This window comes from Miniopterus natalensis, chromosome 14 (assembly GCF_054644295.1).
Source record: "Miniopterus natalensis isolate mMinNat1 chromosome 14, mMinNat1.hap1, whole genome shotgun sequence".
NCBI lineage: Eukaryota > Metazoa > Chordata > Mammalia > Chiroptera > Miniopteridae > Miniopterus > Miniopterus natalensis.
Window position 1 is genome coordinate 39872805 of NC_142094.1, and position 6487 is coordinate 39879291.

Sequence of the window (6487 nt, forward strand, 5' to 3'; positions counted from 1 at the left end):
ATCTAGCAAGAAAAAATTACAAGGCATGCCAAAAGTTAAAAAAAAAAAGACAAACACAATTTGAAGAGACAGATCAAGCACCAGAGCCAGGCATAACAGGGCTATTGGAATTATCAGACTGGGAATTTAAAACATCTATGACTAATTTACTAAAGGGTGTAATAGATGAAGTAGACAGCATGCAAGAACAGATAGGCAATGTAAGCAGTGAGACAGAAATCCTAAGGAAGAACCAAAATGAATTGAAAGAGATTAAAAAAAACAAAACACTAACAGAAATGAAAAATGCCTTTGACAGGCTTATTAGTAGACTAGTCACATCTGAGGAAACAAATTTCAAGGCTAGAGTATATATTAATAGAATCTTTGAAAATCAAAAAGCAAAGAAAACGAAGACTGAAGAAACACCCCCCCCCCCCCCCCCCAGAACAGAGTATACAAGGACTGTGGGAACACTAAAAAGGTGTAACATACATGCAATGGAAATACCAGAATGAGAAGAAAAGAACAGAATAAATATTTTAAACCATTATGATGGAATTTTCACCAAATTAATTTCAGACACCAAACCATAGATCCAGGAAGCTCAGAGAACACCCAGCAGGATAAATGCTATATATGTGTGTGTGTGTGTGTGTGTGTGTGTGTGTATACATAGGAATTGGAAAGTACTATAAATTAGGGCTTTTTTTCCCCTTCAGAGCGAATTATTATACTTTCACCAACACACCACCGCTTTGGCTCCTCCAGCCTCAGGTTCAAGTACAACAGGATGGTGACAGCACCCTCAAAAGTTGTGAGATCCACTCTGATTAGATATTTTCATTACATATTCATTCCTGAAGCAAACACCAAGGCCAAGAAGAAAGTGATGCCTTGTCCTCCATCCTGGAGCTGGGTTAGAGGCCCACCCAAGCCCATGTATTTGGGGTATTCCCCACATGATCCCCAAGTGAACGTCAGGACTGTCAGTGATTTTATGACCACCATAGCTTGTGAAGCAGTAACTTATCCTTGGTGTCAATCTCCCCTAACCCACCTCAAGATCCCTTCTTCCATTCATCTTGGATAAGAGGCAAGTGGTTCTGGGCCAATGACGCTTCTGATAAGTAGGGAGAGATGGGTAAGCTCGGATCTGAGACCTCTTCCCTACAGTCTCCAATCTTCCCCTTTGGTGGGATGATGTCCCCACTATCTTCCCTTGGGCCTGTTTTTTACTGATCACAGCTTGCTTTCAACTTAGACAAATGAAATATGCATTCCTATGTTGTGTAGTTTCCTGGGATATTTTTAAAAATTAATTTATATTATTTCTTCCTTTGAGGGGTCCTCATCAAGTGGAGGAGACACATAAATAATTACAAAACAGTGTAAAGTGTGCTTCCACAGAGAGATACTTAAGCTGCACTGACAGCTAGTGGGGGAGTTAGGAAAATGGGGCAGCTCCCCAGGGAGGAGGACTTGTGGGCTGGAGCTTTACAGACACGTAGGAAGTTCCCTGTGTGGCAAGAGGAGTTCAGAGGGGACTTTCTATTCCAGGGGAACAATGTGAGCTGTGGTACCACAAAGTCACCCAGCTTTATTTACCCTTTTCTTTTCCCCAAAACTCTATACACTTAGGAAGAATCCCTTCCTCTCTTGCTCTCCTTTTCATTCTGAGCCAAAAATAGAACCTAAACAAGGCATTACACCCAAGCACAGTGTGGTTTACCCTTGCCCTGGGGATGAAGAACACCTCAGCTTTTAGGGTCTGGGGCACTGAAGTGACCCACAGCACCTTGGAAACCTCCAGCTGCCTCTACCACCTTCTCAGATGAAAGCCAGTCCTCTTCAAGCATAAGCATTCAAAGCAAACAAATTCTTACGCTGGCTAGCTTTTCTCTTTGGCTCAATTACTATATTGCCACAGAACCGTTTATTTTCATTGCCAGAGTAGATGTTTCTGCAACAGTCATTGGAGCCTGGGGACCAAAGCACCATTTATAGCTTTGCTTCTATGGGAAAAAGTGCTTTCAAGTTCCAAACAACCAAGTTACAAATAAATGATTGAACTCAACTGCTTTTAAGCAGTGAGCTTCCTGTAATGTTTTGTACACTTCAGTGCTAAAGACTGGTGTGTGTGTGTGTGTGTGTGTGTTTAAAATTTCTAAATATGGGTGCCAGGTGTTCCATTTTCAAACTGACCAAGTGTAACATTTTTTTCCCCCCTTAAAGCAACAGACTCATTTCTTTGGGGAACACATATCTGTTTAAGAGGAAACTTGGTGGAAAAATGACTGGGGCCAAAAAATAAAAATAGCAGTGCTGAAATTTTAGGAGGAAAAAGGTGGATACTTGCACAGTATAAGAAAAGAGGTTAACTTATTTTTTAACTTTATAATTACAGGTTAAGGAAAAATAGTAAAATGCCTCCAAGTAGAAGGAGAGATAGGGATCAAAGCCAGCTGAACAACTTGGTGTCACTTCGGGCTCAGTCACCCAAAGAGATCGCCAAGATGTTTCTCATCTGTTGCAAAGCCAGTTCGGACACAGCAAAATTTAAAAACCACACAGTGAAGAGACCACCCATCTGTCTCCTACTAAGTCAATACCATCAGCTAATGCTCAGAGCTGAAGGGGTGACCGTGTGAACTGTTTTTCTTTGCATCAATTAATCAATACTTGAGTAGTTTCACTCTCCCACCCTATATTCCTCTCTCTTTCTTTCTACACCCTTGACTGATCTTCTCTATTTAGTCTGATTTCTCTCTCACTTCCTCTAACTATAAGGGATGACATGGTAATTAATGCTCCTGAACCAAAGAAACTAACTCAACTATAGGGGTTTTTTCCCCCTTTCAAAACCATTAACTTACTGTTGCTTATTCAAGATTCAGACCTTTTGTATATACATTAGCCTAAGGTATATACATTTTCCCTACAAGCATTGGTGTGTATTTTCTATGTACCTGAATGGAAGGCATTTAGAAAAATAAAACACTGATAACTATCAAATTAAAGATTTTTAAAAACCTTGTTTGCCCTTTTGGACCAAGCTCAATATTTTGTAGTGAGCAGGACTGGCTACGTATTTTGTGGAATCCAATTAAAAATGAAAATGTGTGGACCCCTGTTCAAATATTATTAATAATTTCAGGATGGTGATAGCAGAGCGTTAACCAAGTGTGGGGCTCTTCTGAGTGTGGGGTCCTATGTGACTGTGTAGGTCGTGTGCCCATGGAGCTGGCCCTGCCAGTGGATTTTTTAAATGAGAGCACATACATATAGACACAGCACAGTTCTCTAGGCTGGTATAGAATTAATCAGAAATTCAAGCTGAAAATTTAATAACGTGACCTCATAAAAAGTGCAGACATCCTGTGGTGGTTTCCATACACTTCCTGAGAATTCACTTATTTACAATAACTGACTCTAAGAAAATATTGTAATTCATAACAGCATCTGGGCCAACTGATGACCGGGGTGTTTGGGGTGACCTGTTGTCAAACTTTTAGAACTTAATAACTCAGAATGTGCTAAACAGAGAAGGAACTTTGAAGTCACTTTTCCCCTGGGGCTGAGAGCATTTGTAATAATGTACATGGACTAGCTCTGTGTGTTGGAAAGCATGGTCGACCTTAGTCACTTGTAATGGATTGACAGACCGACTGATAAAGCCTGGTTTACAGTCAAGAGAATTATGAAGAACAGGTTTCTCTGGTTCCAACAAAGTAAATCACAGTCAGATTTTCCTTCACTGAATGGTACAACCTGAATGGTAGTTTTATTGTCTCCTAGTCCTTCTGCTGATCTCATGGACTCCCCACCCCCACCAAGTCCCCATTCAGTGTCTCCATCCCTTGTCCTCCTGGACACTCTATCTTCCCCTTGTGATAATGGAGTCATCGTCCCATGTCCATTCTTGCAAATTTGGCAGAGTGTTAGTACCATCTTCCTCTGCCCAGGCATCTGCTAGCTTCACAGTGGGGAGGGGCATTTGTCTGTGGGATGGGGAAGGGTGGTTGCCCGGACTCCAGTTGTATTCATCTCCAGCAGAAAATGCAGATTCTACTGCATTTTCCAAGAGCAAACACAAGTCACCATCATGAGGTATTTTCTTGATTGCCCACACCAGTCCCCAGTCCAGTCTCACATGAGCATGAGGAATGCATATATGTATAGCTTGCTGCCTCAGAGATGAGAAAACTGGGGCTGCCAAAAAGAGGAGGGACTCAGATTCAGTCACTGCACTATCTGACCTTTACCCTTTATTCTGTACTGCCCACAAAGCCTACTGTAAGGTAATTTAGAAAACATGTTAAGATTTTTCTGGGAAATAATTATAAGATTGCAAATAAGCTCATTCATGCTCCCTCTGGTTTTCCCCGTTTTCTCTCTCCACCAAATCACTCCCCTACCCCTATGCTGATTCACCTCCCTCTCCCTCAAAACCTAGCAGATGATTCGAACTTCCTAATCTTCCCTTCTCTTCCTATCACCACCTCCTCCCACTCAGATGCTGTCGGAAAACAAATAAACAAAAATCAGCAAACCCAGAATACTCACCAGCAGGGAGAAAGAAGCTAGCCATCTCCAAAGAAGTTGGAAGGATTTCAGGAAAGTTGGTAAATTTCAAAATCTAGAATTGTGTTGCTTAAGTTAACTGGCAATGCCGTACCAACTTGTAAAAGTTAAAATAACTATTGTGCTTATAGACCTTCATAGTTTATAAAACTGTTTCACTTGTATTAATGCATTTGAACTTCACAATACAGTATAACACAGATGCTATTCACAGATCCATTTTACAGAGGAGAAAACTGAGGCACAGAGCAGTGAAGTGACTTTCCCACAGTTACTCAATAGGAAAAGTGAAGTCAGGTTTTCTAACTTGGGAGCTCATGTTTTTTCTACTCTCCCACACAGCTAGTTGTTGAACTATTTTCAGGTCAGTGCACACATCTTTTTTTCCAAATGACAAGAGAGATACAATTCAGAACGATCTAAGAACCTAAAGTTCTGCAGCTTGACATCTTCCGGCTGCCAAATTTAGAAGTTACTGACCTTCTTTCAAAACTCTAGTAGGTTTCAGATCAGTGGGAAAACAGAAATTATTTAATTTAAAAAAATCTGTGACAACTAGGAAGCTACTTGGGGGTAAAGAAACTTGATCCAATACCTCACTTTGTACATGAAAGTCAGTTCCAAGAAGATTAAAGATTTAAACATGAAAATAAAACCATTTTTAAAAACCTAAAAGAAAACAAGGAATTTCCCGCCTCTCCCTCTCCACTTCCTCCCTGTTTTACAATCTTAGAGTGGGAAAGAGCTTTCTAAGTATGACACAAAACATAGAAGTCATAAAAGATAAAACTGATATATGACTACATAAAAAAAAAATCTATCTTCAAAACCACCACCATTTACCAAATCAAAAGTCAGAAGACAAATTAGGCCAAGTATTTGCAAACCATATGCAGGAAAAGGGCTAATTTTGTAATATGTAAATAAATTCCACAAACTGACAAGAAAAACACAATACACCCAATAGAAACTAGGCAAAATATATAAATGATGGTTTATAGAAACAGGCATAGCCACTAGATAGATGAAAAAGATGCACAAACTCATTCATATTAAAGGAAATGCAAATGAAAACTCCACTGGGATACCTTTTTTCAACATCAGATTGGCAAAGATCCTACAGTTTATAACACACTGTATGAGGAAATGGGTCCATTGCCACCTCTCTGGTGTATAATCTGAGTGTAAATTAGTACATCTTCAATGGAGAGCAATTTGCAGATGGGAAATATCTATAAAAATTTAAATGCACATATTGAGGATTTAAGCCGACTACCTTGTCATCAAGTGTAAATGATGGAACCCAGACTTGTCTCCAAACTCCACGCTATTTATTGCACAGCCCCAGAGCGGCGGGACCACGAGACCAGAGCAGCCCCTACCTAAGCATTAAACAGACATTCAATAAGTAGCCACAAGTGCAAATAACACCTTTAATTTTCATGATAAACTGAAAGAAAAGTGCTATTATGCCTGAGAGACTGGCTCAGAGAGATTAAGTTTTCCGTTCAAGGCCACACAGCTGCTGAGCAGCAAAGCCAGGGACAGCCTCTTTTCGTACAGAGCTGCTGCGTCTGCCTTGTCTATGCCGACATCTAGAACCCCAACATCTCCACGGGAGAGGGGCTTGTGTGACACAACGCTGATCCTCAGAATTTGTTGGTTGAATGAAGGAATGATATGTTCCTACGCTGGCCTTTGCGGATTAAGAGGATGCTGCCCTTTTTCTGCACCAGGAAGGGGGAAAAATATACAAAGCAGAAAATGAAGGAGTTAAGGCTAAGAAGAAGATTAAAATCTAATTAAATAAAGTCATTTATTCACAATCAAATGCTCCAGATTTTCTACAACAGGAACTTTGCTTTACAATCCAGCGACCTTTTAAGATAGAAAATACTGACACTGCATGGTGACAATGAGAACT